The sequence below is a fragment of the Schistocerca cancellata genome, chromosome 10, assembly GCF_023864275.1.
Source record: "Schistocerca cancellata isolate TAMUIC-IGC-003103 chromosome 10, iqSchCanc2.1, whole genome shotgun sequence".
Taxonomy (NCBI): domain Eukaryota; kingdom Metazoa; phylum Arthropoda; class Insecta; order Orthoptera; family Acrididae; genus Schistocerca; species Schistocerca cancellata.
Window position 1 is genome coordinate 157,083,250 of NC_064635.1, and position 15,319 is coordinate 157,098,568.

Below are 15,319 nucleotides of genomic sequence, written 5' to 3' on the forward strand. Positions count from 1 at the left end.
CCCACATGCCCGCATTGTCGCCAAGCGCACTTCCTCCGGCAGTGCCCCAACCTCCAATCCCCTCCCTCCTGTAATACCTGCAGCCTCCCCCACCCTACCTACTCCCAAAAGTGTAAAGCCCGGCCACCTCCCACCACCCCTGAACTCACCGTCCCTGTCCGTCCCCTAGACGCCCCCACCCCTCCTGGCAATTCCCTTCGTCCCCCCCCCACTGCTGAGGACATCATCAGGTTCCTCACCATTGTCCTCCAAAACGTCCATCCCTTTCAGCGCCCCCACACCCTCCAACAGATCTCCCTCGCCGCCCGTTCCATATTCCACCTTAAAATGTACGCCACCTATTCCAATAACCAGGCCCATTTCACCTTCTCCCGCCTTGACACCCTCGTCTAAATCCTTATCATGGCGCGACAGCATCGTATCCTTTTCAACAATATCCGCTCCCTTCCCGCCAACAAGAACCTCTTCCTGCACACCCTTGCTACCCACCGTGTGGATGCCTTCCTCCTCAATGAAACCTTCCTCCAACCCCACCACTCCGTCCACACCTCCCCCTATCTCCTCCACCGCTCCGATAATCCCCTCCCAGTTGCGCGTGGCGGAGTTGCCATTGGCCACCACCGCCAGATCCCCGTTCGGCTCCAACCTCTCCTTCCCGACCCCACCGAACACCTGATCCTTAGTCTCTTCTTCCCCGGCCTTACCGTTACCTGTGCCACCATCTATGTCCGCCCCAACGCCCCTCTTCCTTTCGACTTCCTCTCCCACATCGACCGTACCTTCTCCTCCTATGTGATCGCCGCCGACCTCAACATCCATAGTCGCTCCGCTGCCCAGTTGCGGCGGTGGCATCGGTTCCTCTCCTCCCTTCAAGGCGACCTCGTCCCCATCCCCCAGCACACCCGCCCCGAATCCAATTCCACTCCCGATGTTATTCTTTCCTCCCCCAACCTCCTTGGTCGCATTACGGTGGATGTCCTGGAGCCTATTGGTAGTGACCATCTCCCTGTCCTCCTCACCGTTTCAGACGGTCGTCGCCCCCGCCCCGACCCTCGTCATGACCCTCCCCCCAAGTACATCCATGACTATTCCCGTGCCAACTGGGATGCCTACCGGGATACCCTCTCCACTCAGGTCGACAGCCACCCTCTCGCCTACCACCATCCCGATGATGTCTCCCATGCCGCCTCCTTTCTCCAGCAGACCTTGTCTGAGGCCGTGGAGGCCCACGTCCCTACTGTTGCCATCCACCCCCACCGTCCTACCTTACCACCACAGGCCGTCCTCCTCCTCCGTGAATCCCGTCGTCTCTACCGTGCCTTCCTCCGCACGCGTGACCCGGACACCCTACGACGCCACCGGCAACTACAGCGACACATTCGAAATTTGCTCGCGGCTAAGAAACGCCGGGACTGGCGACAGACATGCACCCGTTTAAATGCTACCCTCCCCATCAACTCGTCCAAGTTCTGGACCGCCTTCCGTCGCCTTACCGGAACTAAGCCCTCTCCCTACTATCCTCTTCTCCACGATGACCACCCCTTCCCTGACGCCCTTAGTAAGGCCAACCACTTTGCCTCCTACCTGTCCGATGTGTTTTCCATCCCTGCTGATCCCCGGTTCGATTACTCCCTCTTCCCAGATATCCGCGATCGAACTGACACCTCTGTCCCTCCCCTCGCTCCTGGTTTCCAGTACTTGGACAACATTCCACACACGGAACTTAACGCCCCCATCACTACACAGGATCTCATTACTACACTCCGCACCAAACGCAACACCGCTCCTGGTCACGATCGTGTCACCTACCGTCACCTTCGTGAAGCTCCTGTCTCTTTCCTCTCCACCCTGGCCAGGCTCTACAATGTAGTCCTGTCCACTGGTTACTACCCCGACCTGTGGAAAACCTCTCGTATCCTCATGTTCCTCAAACCTGGCAAACCGCCGTCCGCCGTCTCCTCCTACCGTCCCATCAGCCTTACCTCGGTCTTCAGCAAGGTCCTGGAATCTATCCTCACCCGCCGCCTCCACCAGCATCTCCGCCAGCACCGCCTCCTCCCCGTTACCCAGTGTGGCTTTCGGCCGTCCTTCTCTTCCGACGATCTTCTCCTTCACCTCACTCATCTCCTTTCCGAACAGCTCAATTCCCGTCGCTCCGCCATCTTCCTCTCTCTTGACCTCGAACGCGCCTATGACCGCGTATGGCACTCCGGTCTCCTCTTCAAGCTCCAAACCTTCGCCCTTCCCATTAACTACGTTCGTCTGATCGGTTCCTTTCTCTCCCGCCGTCCTTCCTATGTCACCATCCATAACTCCGATTCCTACACCTTTTTCCCCTCCGCCGGTGTGCCCCAAGGCTCCGTCCTCTCCCCCCTTCTGTACTTGTTGTACACGGCGGACATGCCGCCGCCGCCACCCCCCGTCCACCTTCTCCAGTTTGCCGATGACACCGCCTTCCTTGCCCTTGCCCCCACCCTGCAACGCTCCCAACACCTTCTCCAATCCCATCTTGACCGGTTCACCGCTTGGTGCAACCAGTGGTTGCTCACGGTCAATCCTTCCAAAACCCAGGCGATCATTGTAGGCAAAACCACCCCTTCCTTCCGCCTCCTTGATTTCTATCTCACCGTTTATGGCCGTCCCATCGCTCTCACCCCCACCCTTAAGTACCTTGGCGTCACCCTCGACCGTCGCCTCTCCTGGACTCCCCATCTCCAGACACTCCAAGCCAAGGCACGTTCCCGACTCCGTCTCCTCAAGCTCCTTTCCGGCCGTACGTGGGGTCTGGACCCCTCCACCATCCTACACACTTATAAGTCCCTCATCCGCCCTATCCTCTGTTACGCCCATCCCGCCTGGATCTCCGCCCCCCCTTCCTTTTATAAATCCCTCCAAATCCTTGAACGCCATGCTCTCCGCCTTGCCTATCGCATCCGTCTCCCCTCCCCCACGCGGATCCTGTATGATCTTATCCCCTTCCCTCACCTCCTCCTCTTCCTCGAAAGGATACGAATCCTCTACACCTCCCGTAAACTCGATCCTCCCCACCCGCTCGTCTCCCCGATCCTCTCCCACCCCCGCCCGCTGCCGCGCCTGTACTCTCATGTCCCACCCGGTCTCCATCTCTCCACCCTCCTTACCCTCTCCCAAGGTGGCTTCCGCCAGCTCCCCCTCCCTGATGATGCCCTCCTCCCCTCCATCTACCCCTCCTACCAACTTTGATCCTCCCGCCCTCCTCCCGTGCTTGCTCCTTCGGGCGCCCTCCCTCCCTTCTCTCCCTTTTTCCCTCCCTCCTCCTTTTCTCTCCCCTTCTCCCCGGGCCCCCCCTCCCCTGTCCCTCTCCCTCTTTCCCCCGTCTCCCCCGCCGTTGGCATCCTATTCTCCCCTCTCCCCCCACCTCCCCCCTGTTCCACTCTTGGCAGGTCCCCGGACTCGCACACGCTACGTGGACTTTCGCGCGCCGGAGATCGCCGCCATCAGTGTCTTGTGTGTGCCGTCGTGTTTCGTGTTCAGTGTTTCCCGTCACGCTCCGTTGTTCACCAGTGCCATCGTCTTCTTCAGTGTCTGTGCGTCGTCTCAACAGTTTGCAGTGTGGTTTATCGTCAAGTGTGAACGGCTCCGTGTTTGTCTCTCTGTGTCTCCTATTTTATCGCCCACCATTTTGTGACTTTTCTGTTTTCCTCCTGTTTTTTTGTGCTTATGTCTCATTTGGCTGAAGAGCAGCGTAGTGTGCTGCTGCCAGCCTGCTTATTGTATAGGCATTAAAATGACAATAAAGTAAAAAAAAAAAAAAAAAAAGCGTAGGCGTCGAGTAAAGTCGGAAAAGTCGTCTGCATGGGTGAGTGCAATGTTTGGGGAGCGTTTCGTAGTTTGCGCAGTGCAATGGAGACGCGGAAACTTGTTGTGGCCCAGTCTTTTGCAGTTGGACGACAAGAGTGGTACACAGTAGTAAAGTGCGAGGCAGTGAGTTGGCATCAACAGTCGAGTGCACAATGGGGCTTCAGATGTGCTTGTTACCTCAGGCGCTGTGTGATTGTCGACAAGGAGTGAAAACGGAGCAATTTGTGACTGTCCTTTCAATTTAAGACGTTAAATACAGACGGAATTTGTAGTCGTAATACCAGAGCATCGAAACTACTTGGAACTCTTGTGCATATGAACGTGATCGCGCCTTTGTACACTGGTCCCTTCGCCCCTATAAACCAACCAACCATCATGTCCGCGCACATCAGAGTAGCAAAGGATGGAAAACAGCGCAGCTTTGTTGCGCTTGGGGGCGTAGCTCAGTTGGTAGAGCGTTCGCTTTGCATGTGAAAGGTCCCGGGTTCAAGCCCCGGCGCCTCCATGTTTTGTGGACAGTGCATGGTAAGTGTTGGTCGCGGCGAGCCTAAAGACACGCAAGATGTTGCAAAGCCAGCGTCACAGACTCATATGATGTATACTGACGTAAGGAGAGCAAGACGTGAATGTGAGGACCGGCTGTTGTCGAGGTGTCATCGAGTGCAAATCTGTCTTAGGTATAACGGCCTAACCTCAATGCAGTCTAGAGTGTGGACAAGACGTTCGTCTTACTCAGAGCGGTGGCCGAACGCTATTTTCGACGTTGTGCGTGCCACTTTAATTTTGGCCAACTACGATTCGATACAGAATGCAGGAAACCTGAAAGACACCCTCACGGACACATTGAGAGTTGTGTTTGTCTGCGGAATAATGGGAGTGCAAGGGTCTGTGATATTGATATGGTTGTATGTAGCACTATCCGTCATCAGGGGGCGTAGCTCAGATGGTAGAGCGCTCGCTTAGCATGCGAGAGGTACTGGGATCGATACCCAGCGTCTCCAGAATTTTTAACACACCAACATGCGCACACTGCCATGCAAGTGAAATAATTCACAGCCAGCGAATGTGTCTAGGCAGATACGAGCGAACGATTAGCAGCCACAATTGGCAAGCGTGCTGTTACGCGCAGGAAGCACCCTCCTCCCAGCCCTATACTTAATTTAGAACCAGTACAAGTCTTCCCTTAACATTCTCAAACCTATGTCGGAAAGATCTGCCTTGCGCCGAGTTCACAAAAATCCCACTGCACATTCCCATTCCTCACGTGCAGCCGGCTGCTACTGGTGTTGCTAGTTGTGACTGCTGATGACAGATGCCGTAGCAATCAATTCATGGAGTGAGTTGTATGTTTTGCGACACTCTGTCTCTGACAAGCAAGCGGAGGTGACATAGGCGCGAACACGGGAAGTTTGCAGCCCCTCGCTGCCTGCAGAGACCGAGCAGCCACACTAGTTGGGCGGCCTAAGCCGTAGGCGAAATGTGCTCACTCGCTTGGGTGCGACGTCAAGCTCTAAATAAGGCTGTCACTAGCGTGAGCGTCGTGTAAAGTCGGAAAAGTCGTCTGCATGGGTGAGTGCAATGTTTGGGGAGCGTTTCGTAGTTTGCGCAGTGCAATGGAGACGCGGAAACTTGTTGTGGCCCAGTCTTTTGCAGTTGGACGACAAGAGTGGTACACAGTAGTAAAGTGCGAGGCAGTGAGTTGGCATCAACAGTCGAGTGCACAATGGGGCTTCAGATGTGCTTGTTACCTCAGGCGCTGTGTGATTGTCGACAAGGAGTGAAAACGGAGCAATTTGTGACTGTCCTTTCAATTTAAGACGTTAAATACAGACGGAGTTTGTAGTCGTAATACCAGAGCATCGAAACTACTTGGAACTCTTGTGCATATGAACGTGATCGCGCCTTTGTACACTGGTCCCTATGCCCCTATAAACCAACCAACCATCATGTCCGCGCACATCAGAGTAGCAAAGGATGGAAAACAGCGCAGCTTTGTTGCGCTTGGGGGCGTAGCTCAGTTGGTAGAGCGTTCGCTTTGCATGTGAAAGGTCCCGGGTTCAAGCCCCGGCGCCTCCATGTTTTGTGGACAGTGCATGGTAAGTGTTGGTCGCGGCGAGCCTAAAGACACGCAAGATGTTGCAAAGCCAGCGTCACAGACTCATATGATGTATACTGACGTAAGGAGAGCAAGACGTGAATGTGAGGACCGGCTGTTGTCGAGGTGTCATCGAGTGCAAATCTGTCTTAGGTATAACGGCCTAACCTCAATGCAGTCTAGAGTGTGGACAAGACGTTCGTCTTACTCAGAGCGGTGGCCGAACGCTATTTTCGACGTTGTGCGTGCCACTTTAATTTTGGCCAACTACGATTCGATACAGAATGCAGGAAACCTGAAAGACACCCTCACGGACACATTGAGAGTAGTGTTTGTCTGCGGAATAATGGGAGTGCAAGGGTCTGTGATATTGATATGGTTGTATGTAGCACTATCCGTCATCAGGGGGCGTAGCTCAGATGGTAGAGCGCTCGCTTAGCATGCGAGAGGTACTGGGATCGATACCCAGCGTCTCCAGAATTTTTAACACACCAACATGCGCACACTGCCATGCAAGTGAAATAATTCACAGCCAGCGAATGTGTCTAGGCAGATACGAGCGAACGATTAGCAGCCACAATTGGCAAGCGTGCTGTTACGCGCAGGAAGCACCCTCCTCCCAGCCCTATACTTAATTTAGAACCAGTACAAGTCTTCCCTTAACATTCTCAAACCTATGTCGGAAAGATCTGCCTTGCGCCGAGTTCACAAAAATCCCACTGCACATTCCCATTCCTCACGTGCAGCCGGCTGCTACTGGTGTTGCTAGTTGTGACTGCTGATGACAGATGCCGTAGCAATCAATTCATGGAGTGAGTTGTATGTTTTGCGACACTCTGTCTCTGACAAGCAAGCGGAGGTGACATAGGCGCGAACACGGGAAGTTTGCAGCCCCTCGCTGCCTGCAGAGACCGAGCAGCCACACTAGTTGGGCGGCCTAAGCCGTAGGCGAAATGTGCTCACTCGCTTGGGTGCGACGTCAAGCTCTAAATAAGGCTGTCACTAGCGTGAGCGTCATCCTTCCAAAACCCAGGCGATCATTGTAGGCAAAACCACTCCCTCCTTCCGCCTCCTTGATTTCTATCTCACCGTTTATGGCCGTCCCATCGCTCTCACCCCCACTCTTAAGTACCTTGGCGTCACCCTCGACCGTCGCCTCTCCTGGACTCCCCATCTCCAGACAATCCAAGCCAAGGCACGTTCCCGACTCCGTCTCCTCAAGCTCCTTTCCGGCCGAACGTGGGGTCTGGACCCCTCCACCATCCTCCACACCTATAAGTCCCTCATCCGCCCTATCCTCTGTTACGCCCATCCCGCCTGGATCTCCGCCCCCCCCTTCCTTTTATAAATCCCTCCAAATCCTTGAACGCCATGCTCTCCGCCTTGCCTATCGCATCCGTCTCCCTTCCCCCACGCGGATCCTGTATGACCTTATCCCCTTCCCCCACCTCCTCCTCTTCCTCGAAAGGATACGAATCCTATACACCTCCCGTAAACTCGATCCTCCTCACCCGCTCGTCTCCCCGATCCTCTCCCACCCCCGCCCGCTGCCGCGCCTGTACTCCCATGTCCCACCTGGTCTCCAACTCTCCACCCTCCATACCCTCTCCCAAGGTGGCTTCCGCCAGCTCCCCCTCCCTGATGATGTCCTCCTCCCCTGCATCTACCCCTCCTATCAACTTTGATCCTTCCCCCCCCCTCCTGTGTCCTTTCCTTTCGGCACCCTCCCTCCCCCCCTTTCCCTTCCCTTCTCTTTCCTTTCCCCCTCCCTCCTACCCTCTCCTCCGGGCTTCCCCTCCCCCTTCCTCCCTCGCCCTCTCTCCTTTGCCCATGGCATCTCTGCTCTCCCCTCTCCCATCTCCCCTTCCTCCTCCTCCACCCCCCTCTTGGCAGGTCCCCGGACTCGTACACGCTCAGTGAACATTCGCGCGCCGGAGACCATCGCCACCAGTGTTCAGTGTGTGTGCATCGTTTTGTGTTTCGTGCAGTTCTGACTCAACTGTTCACATGTGCCGTCGCCGTTCGCCGTGTTTTGTGCGCCATGTTTCCAAGTGTTAGTGTTTTTTCGTCCAACGTGAACGGCTTCTTGTCTCTTGTTTTTTTTTTTTTGTATCTCCATGTTTTTGCCCGCCGTCTTTTTTTGTATGTCACCGCTCTATCATGTTTATTGTGCAACTAAAGGCTGAAGAGCAGCGTACCATGCTGCTGCCAGCCCACCTGTATAGGTGTTTAAATTACAATAAAGGAAAAAAAAAAAAAAAAAAAAAAAAAAGCGTGAGCGTCGTGTAAAGTCGGAAAAGTCGTCTGCATGGGTGAGTGCAATGTTTGGGGAGCGTTTCGTAGTTTGCGCAGTGCAATGGAGACGCGGAAACTTGTTGTGGCCCAGTCTTTTGCAGTTGGACGACAAGAGTGGTACACAGTAGTAAAGTGCGAGGCAGTGAGTTGGCATCAACAGTCGAGTGCACAATGGGGCTTCAGATGTGCTTGTTACCTCAGGCGCTGTGTGATTGTCGACAAGGAGTGAAAACGGAGCAATTTGTGACTGTCCTTTCAATTTAAGACGTTAAATACAGACGGAATTTGTAGTCGTAATACCAGAGCATCGAAACTACTTGGAACTCTTGTGCATATGAACGTGATCGCGCCTTTGTACACTGGTCCCTTCGCCCCTATAAACCAACCAACCATCATGTCCGCGCACATCAGAGTAGCAAAGGATGGAAAACAGCGCAGCTTTGTTGCGCTTGGGGGCGTAGCTCAGTTGGTAGAGCGTTCGCTTTGCATGTGAAAGGTCCCGGGTTCAAGCCCCGGCGCCTCCATGTTTTGTGGACAGTGCATGGTAAGTGTTGGTCGCGGCGAGCCTAAAGACACGCAAGATGTTGCAAAGCCAGCGTCACAGACTCATATGATGTATACTGACGTAAGGAGAGCAAGACGTGAATGTGAGGACCGGCTGTTGTCGAGGTGTCATCGAGTGCAAATCTGTCTTAGGTATAACGGCCTAACCTCAATGCAGTCTAGAGTGTGGACAAGACGTTCGTCTTACTCAGAGCGGTGGCCGAACGCTATTTTCGACGTTGTGCGTGCCACTTTAATTTTGGCCAACTACGATTCGATACAGAATGCAGGAAACCTGAAAGACACCCTCACGGACACATTGAGAGTAGTGTTTGTCTGCGGAATAATGGGAGTGCAAGGGTCTGTGATATTGATATGGTTGTATGTAGCACTATCCGTCATCAGGGGGCGTAGCTCAGATGGTAGAGCGCTCGCTTAGCATGCGAGAGATACTGGGATCGATACCCAGCGTCTCCAGAATTTTTAACACACCAACATGCGCACACTGCCATGCAAGTGAAATAATTCACAGCCAGCGAATGTGTCTAGGCAGATACGAGCGAACGATTAGCAGCCACAATTGGCAAGCGTGCTGTTACGCGCAGGAAGCACCCTCCTCCCAGCCCTATACTTAATTTAGAACCAGTACAAGTCTTCCCTTAACATTCTCAAACCTATGTCGGAAAGATCTGCCTTGCGCCGAGTTCACAAAAATCCCACTGCACATTCCCATTCCTCACGTGCAGCCGGCTGCTACTGGTGTTGCTAGTTGTGACTGCTGATGACAGATGCCGTAGCAATCAATTCATGGAGTGAGTTGTATGTTTTGCGACACTCTGTCTCTGACAAGCAAGCGGAGGTGACATAGGCGCGAACACGGGAAGTTTGCAGCCCCTCGCTGCCTGCAGAGACCGAGCAGCCACACTAGTTGGGCGGCCTAAGCCGTAGGCGAAATGTGCTCACTCGCTTGGGTGCGACGTCAAGCTCTAAATAAGGCTGTCACTAGCGTGAGCGTCGTGTAAAGTCGGAAAAGTCGTCTGCATGGGTGAGTGCAATGTTTGGGGAGCGTTTCGTAGTTTGCGCAGTGCAATGGAGACGCGGAAACTTGTTGTGGCCCAGTCTTTTGCAGTTGGACGACAAGAGTGGTACACAGTAGTAAAGTGCGAGGCAGTGAGTTGGCATCAACAGTCGAGTGCACAATGGGGCTTCAGATGTGCTTGTTACCTCAGGCGCTGTGTGATTGTCGACAAGGAGTGAAAACGGAGCAATTTGTGACTGTCCTTTCAATTTAAGACGTTAAATACAGACGGAGATTGTAGTCGTAATACCAGAGCATCGAAACTACTTGGAACTCTTGTGCATATGAACGTGATCGCGCCTTTGTACACTGGTCCCTTCGCCCCTATAAACCAACCAACCATCATGTCGGCGCACATCAGAGTAGCAAAGGATGGAAAACAGCGCAGCTTTGTTGCGCTTGGGGGCGTAGCTCAGTTGGTAGAGCGTTCGCTTTGCATGTGAAAGGTCCCGGGTTCAAGCCCCGGCGCCTCCATGTTTTGTGGACAGTGCATGGTAAGTGTTGGTCGCGGCGAGCCTAAAGACACGCAAGATGTTGCAAAGCCAGCGTCACAGACTCATATGATGTATACTGACGTAAGGAGAGCAAGACGTGAATGTGAGGACCGGCTGTTGTCGAGGTGTCATCGAGTGCAAATCTGTCTTAGGTATAACGGCCTAACCTCAATGCAGTCTAGAGTGTGGACAAGACGTTCGTCTTACTCAGAGCGGTGGCCGAACGCTATTTTCGACGTTGTGCGTGCCACTTTAATTTTGGCCAACTACGATTCGATACAGAATGCAGGAAACCTGAAAGACACCCTCACGGACACATTGAGAGTAGTGTTTGTCTGCGGAATAATGGGAGTGCAAGGGTCTGTGATATTGATATGGTTGTATGTAGCACTATCCGTCATCAGGGGGCGTAGCTCAGATGGTAGAGCGCTCGCTTAGCATGCGAGAGGTACTGGGATCGATACCCAGCGTCTCCAGAATTTTTAACACACCAACATGCGCACACTGCCATGCAAGTGAAATAATTCACAGCCAGCGAATGTGTCTAGGCAGATACGAGCGAACGATTAGCAGCCACAATTGGCAAGCGTGCTGTTACGCGCAGGAAGCACCCTCCTCCCAGCCCTATACTTAATTTAGAACCAGTACAAGTCTTCCCTTAACATTCTCAAACCTATGTCGGAAAGATCTGCCTTGCGCCGAGTTCACAAAAATCCCACTGCACATTCCCATTCTTCACGTGCAGCCGGCTGCTACTGGTGTTGCTAGTTGTGACTGCTGATGACAGATGCCGTAGCAATCAATTCATGGAGTGAGTTGTATGTTTTGCGACACTCTGTCTCTGACAAGCAAGCGGAGGTGACATAGGCGCGAACACGGGAAGTTTGCAGCCCCTCGCTGCCTGCAGAGACCGAGCAGCCACACTAGTTGGGCGGCCTAAGCCGTAGGCGAAATGTGCTCACTCGCTTGGGTGCGACGTCAAGCTCTAAATAAGGCTGTCACTAGCGTGAGCGTCGTGTAAAGTCGGAAAAGTCGTCTGCATGGGTGAGTGCAATGTTTGGGGAGCGTTTCGTAGTTTGCGCAGTGCAATGGAGACGCGGAAACTTGTTGTGGCCCAGTCTTTTGCAGTTGGACGACAAGAGTGGTACACAGTAGTAAAGTGCGAGGCAGTGAGTTGGCATCAACAGTCGAGTGCACAATGGGGCTTCAGATGTGCTTGTTACCTCAGGCGCTGTGTGATTGTCGACAAGGAGTGAAAACGGAGCAATTTGTGACTGTCCTTTCAATTTAAGACGTTAAATACAGACGGAATTTGTAGTCGTAATACCAGAGCATCGAAACTACTTGGAACTCTTGTGCATATGAACGTGATCGCGCCTTTGTACACTGGTCCCTTCGCCCCTATAAACCAACCAACCATCATGTCCGCGCACATCAGAGTAGCAAAGGATGGAAAACAGCGCAGCTTTGTTGCGCTTGGGGGCGTAGCTCAGTTGGTAGAGCGTTCGCTTTGCATGTGAAAGGTCCCGGGTTCAAGCCCCGGCGCCTCCATGTTTTGTGGACAGTGCATGGTAAGTGTTGGTCGCGGCGAGCCTAAAGACACGCAAGATGTTGCAAAGCCAGCGTCACAGACTCATATGATGTATACTGACGTAAGGAGAGCAAGACGTGAATGTGAGGACCGGCTGTTGTCGAGGTGTCATCGAGTGCAAATCTGTCTTAGGTATAACGGCCTAACCTCAATGCAGTCTAGAGTGTGGACAAGACGTTCGTCTTACTCAGAGCGGTGGCCGAACGCTATTTTCGACGTTGTGCGTGCCACTTTAATTTTGGCCAACTACGATTCGATACAGAATGCAGGAAACCTGAAAGACACCCTCACGAACACATTGAGAGTAGTGTTTGTCTGCGGAATAATGGGAGTGCAAGGGTCTGTGATATTGATATGGTTGTATGTAGCACTATCCGTCATCAGGGGGCGTAGCTCAGATGGTAGAGCGCTCGCTTAGCATGCGAGAGGTACTGGGATCGATACCCAGCGTCTCCAGAATTTTTAACACACCAACATGCGCACACTGCCATGCAAGTGAAATAATTCACAGCCAGCGAATGTGTCTAGGCAGATACGAGCGAACGATTAGCAGCCACAATTGGCAAGCGTGCTGTTACGCGCAGGAAGCACCCTCCTCCCAGCCCTATACTTAATTTAGAACCAGTACAAGTCTTCCCTTAACATTCTCAAACCTATGTCGGAAAGATCTGCCTTGCGCCGAGTTCACAAAAATCCCACTGCACATTCCCATTCTTCACGTGCAGCCGGCTGCTACTGGTGTTGCTAGTTGTGACTGCTGATGACAGATGCCGTAGCAATCAATTCATGGAGTGAGTTGTATGTTTTGCGACACTCTGTCTCTGACAAGCAAGCGGAGGTGACATAGGCGCGAACACGGGAAGTTTGCAGCCCCTCGCTGCCTGCAGAGACCGAGCAGCCACACTAGTTGGGCGGCCTAAGCCGTAGGCGAAATGTGCTCACTCGCTTGGGTGCGACGTCAAGCTCTAAATAAGGCTGTCACTAGCGTGAGCGTCGTGTAAAGTCGGAAAAGTCGTCTGCATGGGTGAGTGCAATGTTTGGGGAGCGTTTCGTAGTTTGCGCAGTGCAATGGAGACGCGGAAACTTGTTGTGGCCCAGTCTTTTGCAGTTGGACGACAAGAGTGGTACACAGTAGTAAAGTGCGAGGCAGTGAGTTGGCATCAACAGTCGAGTGCACAATGGGGCTTCAGATGTGCTTGTTACCTCAGGCGCTGTGTGATTGTCGACAAGGAGTGAAAACGGAGCAATTTGTGACTGTCCTTTCAATTTAAGACGTTAAATACAGACGGAATTTGTAGTCGTAATACCAGAGCATCGAAACTACTTGGAACTCTTGTGCATATGAACGTGATCGCGCCTTTGTACACTGGTCCCTTCGCCCCTATAAACCAACCAACCATCATGTCCGCGCACATCAGAGTAGCAAAGGATGGAAAACAGCGCAGCTTTGTTGCGCTTGGGGGCGTAGCTCAGTTGGTAGAGCGTTCGCTTTGCATGTGAAAGGTCCCGGGTTCAAGCCCCGGCGCCTCCATGTTTTGTGGACAGTGCATGGTAAGTGTTGGTCGCGGCGAGCCTAAAGACACGCAAGATGTTGCAAAGCCAGCGTCACAGACTCATATGATGTATACTGACGTAAGGAGAGCAAGACGTGAATGTGAGGACCGGCTGTTGTCGATGTGTCATCGAGTGCAAATCTGTCTTAGGTATAACGGCCTAACCTCAATGCAGTCTAGAGTGTGGACAAGACGTTCGTCTTACTCAGAGCGGTGGCCGAACGCTATTTTCGACGTTGTGCGTGCCACTTTAATTTTGGCCAACTACGATTCGATACAGAATGCAGGAAACCTGAAAGACACCCTCACGGACACATTGAGAGTAGTGTTTGTCTGCGGAATAATGGGAGTGCAAGGGTCTGTGATATTGATATGGTTGTATGTAGCACTATCCGTCATCAGGGGGCGTAGCTCAGATGGTAGAGCGCTCGCTTAGCATGCGAGAGGTACTGGGATCGATACCCAGCGTCTCCAGAATTTTTAACACACCAACATGCGCACACTGCCATGCAAGTGAAATAATTCACAGCCAGCGAATGTGTCTAGGCAGATACGAGCGAACGATTAGCAGCCACAATTGGCAAGCGTGCTGTTACGCGCAGGAAGCACCCTCCTCCCAGCCCTATACTTAATTTAGAACCAGTACAAGTCTTCCCTTAACATTCTCAAACCTATGTCGGAAAGATCTGCCTTGCGCCGAGTTCACAAAAATCCCACTGCACATTCCCATTCTTCACGTGCAGCCGGCTGCTACTGGTGTTGCTAGTTGTGACTGCTGATGACAGATGCCGTAGCAATCAATTCATGGAGTGAGTTGTATGTTTTGCGACACTCTGTCTCTGACAAGCAAGCGGAGGTGACATAGGCGCGAACACGGGAAGTTTGCAGCCCCTCGCTGCCTGCAGAGACCGAGCAGCCACACTAGTTGGGCGGCCTAAGCCGTAGGCGAAATGTGCTCACTCGCTTGGGTGCGACGTCAAGCTCTAAATAAGGCTGTCACTAGCGTGAGCGTCGTGTAAAGTCGGAAAAGTCGTCTGCATGGGTGAGTGCAATGTTTGGGGAGCGTTTCGTAGTTTGCGCAGTGCAATGGAGACGCGGAAACTTGTTGTGGCCCAGTCTTTTGCAGTTGGACGACAAGAGTGGTACACAGTAGTAAAGTGCGAGGCAGTGAGTTGGCATCAACAGTCGAGTGCACAATGGGGCTTCAGATGTGCTTGTTACCTCAGGCGCTGTGTGATTGTCGACAAGGAGTGAAAACGGAGCAATTTGTGACTGTCCTTTCAATTTAAGACGTTAAATACAGACGGAATTTGTAGTCGTAATACCAGAGCATCGAAACTACTTGGAACTCTTGTGCATATGAACGTGATCGCGCCTTTGTACACTGGTCCCTTCGCCCCTATAAACCAACCAACCATCATGTCCGCGCACATCAGAGTAGCAAAGGATGGAAAACAGCGCAGCTTTGTTGCGCTTGGGGGCGTAGCTCAGTTGGTAGAGCGTTCGCTTTGCATGTGAAAGGTCCCGGGTTCAAGCCCCGGCGCCTCCATGTTTTGTGGACAGTGCATGGTAAGTGTTGGTCGCGGCGAGCCTAAAGACACGCAAGATGTTGCAAAGCCAGCGTCACAGACTCATATGATGTATACTGACGTAAGGAGAGCAAGACGTGAATGTGAGGACCGGCTGTTGTCGAGGTGTCATCGAGTGCAAATCTGTCTTAGGTATAACGGCCTAACCTCAATGCAGTCTAGAGTGTGGACAAGACGTTCGTCTTACTCAGAGCGGTGGCCGAACGCTATTTTCGACGTTGTGCGTGCCACTTTAATTTTG

At 52.8% G+C, this 15,319-nt stretch overlaps 13 non-coding genes across 13 annotated transcripts; all 13 read left to right on the plus strand.

Annotated features, from left to right (window-relative positions):
* The first annotated feature begins 4,272 nt into the window (after positions 1-4,272).
* Trnaa-ugc (transfer RNA alanine (anticodon UGC)) lies at positions 4,273-4,345 on the plus strand. The gene has a single exon. It is a non-coding gene; the product is annotated as a tRNA-Ala (tRNA).
* Positions 4,346-4,768: 423 nt separating this feature from the next.
* On the plus strand, positions 4,769-4,841 carry Trnaa-agc (transfer RNA alanine (anticodon AGC)). Its single transcript has one exon. It is a non-coding gene; the product is annotated as a tRNA-Ala (tRNA).
* A 1,002-nt stretch (positions 4,842-5,843) lies between these two features.
* Positions 5,844-5,916, plus strand: Trnaa-ugc (transfer RNA alanine (anticodon UGC)). Its single transcript has one exon. It is a non-coding gene; the product is annotated as a tRNA-Ala (tRNA).
* A 423-nt stretch (positions 5,917-6,339) lies between these two features.
* Positions 6,340-6,412, plus strand: Trnaa-agc (transfer RNA alanine (anticodon AGC)). The gene has a single exon. It is a non-coding gene; the product is annotated as a tRNA-Ala (tRNA).
* Positions 6,413-8,681: 2,269 nt separating this feature from the next.
* Positions 8,682-8,754, plus strand: Trnaa-ugc (transfer RNA alanine (anticodon UGC)). The gene has a single exon. It is a non-coding gene; the product is annotated as a tRNA-Ala (tRNA).
* A 423-nt stretch (positions 8,755-9,177) lies between these two features.
* On the plus strand, positions 9,178-9,250 carry Trnaa-agc (transfer RNA alanine (anticodon AGC)). The gene has a single exon. It is a non-coding gene; the product is annotated as a tRNA-Ala (tRNA).
* Positions 9,251-10,252: 1,002 nt separating this feature from the next.
* Trnaa-ugc (transfer RNA alanine (anticodon UGC)) lies at positions 10,253-10,325 on the plus strand. Its single transcript has one exon. It is a non-coding gene; the product is annotated as a tRNA-Ala (tRNA).
* Positions 10,326-10,748: 423 nt separating this feature from the next.
* Positions 10,749-10,821, plus strand: Trnaa-agc (transfer RNA alanine (anticodon AGC)). The gene has a single exon. It is a non-coding gene; the product is annotated as a tRNA-Ala (tRNA).
* A 1,002-nt stretch (positions 10,822-11,823) lies between these two features.
* Positions 11,824-11,896, plus strand: Trnaa-ugc (transfer RNA alanine (anticodon UGC)). Its single transcript has one exon. It is a non-coding gene; the product is annotated as a tRNA-Ala (tRNA).
* Positions 11,897-12,319: 423 nt separating this feature from the next.
* Positions 12,320-12,392, plus strand: Trnaa-agc (transfer RNA alanine (anticodon AGC)). The gene has a single exon. It is a non-coding gene; the product is annotated as a tRNA-Ala (tRNA).
* A 1,002-nt stretch (positions 12,393-13,394) lies between these two features.
* Positions 13,395-13,467, plus strand: Trnaa-ugc (transfer RNA alanine (anticodon UGC)). Its single transcript has one exon. It is a non-coding gene; the product is annotated as a tRNA-Ala (tRNA).
* Positions 13,468-13,890: 423 nt separating this feature from the next.
* Trnaa-agc (transfer RNA alanine (anticodon AGC)) lies at positions 13,891-13,963 on the plus strand. Its single transcript has one exon. It is a non-coding gene; the product is annotated as a tRNA-Ala (tRNA).
* Positions 13,964-14,965: 1,002 nt separating this feature from the next.
* Trnaa-ugc (transfer RNA alanine (anticodon UGC)) lies at positions 14,966-15,038 on the plus strand. The gene has a single exon. It is a non-coding gene; the product is annotated as a tRNA-Ala (tRNA).
* The last annotated feature ends 281 nt before the right edge of the window (positions 15,039-15,319 follow it).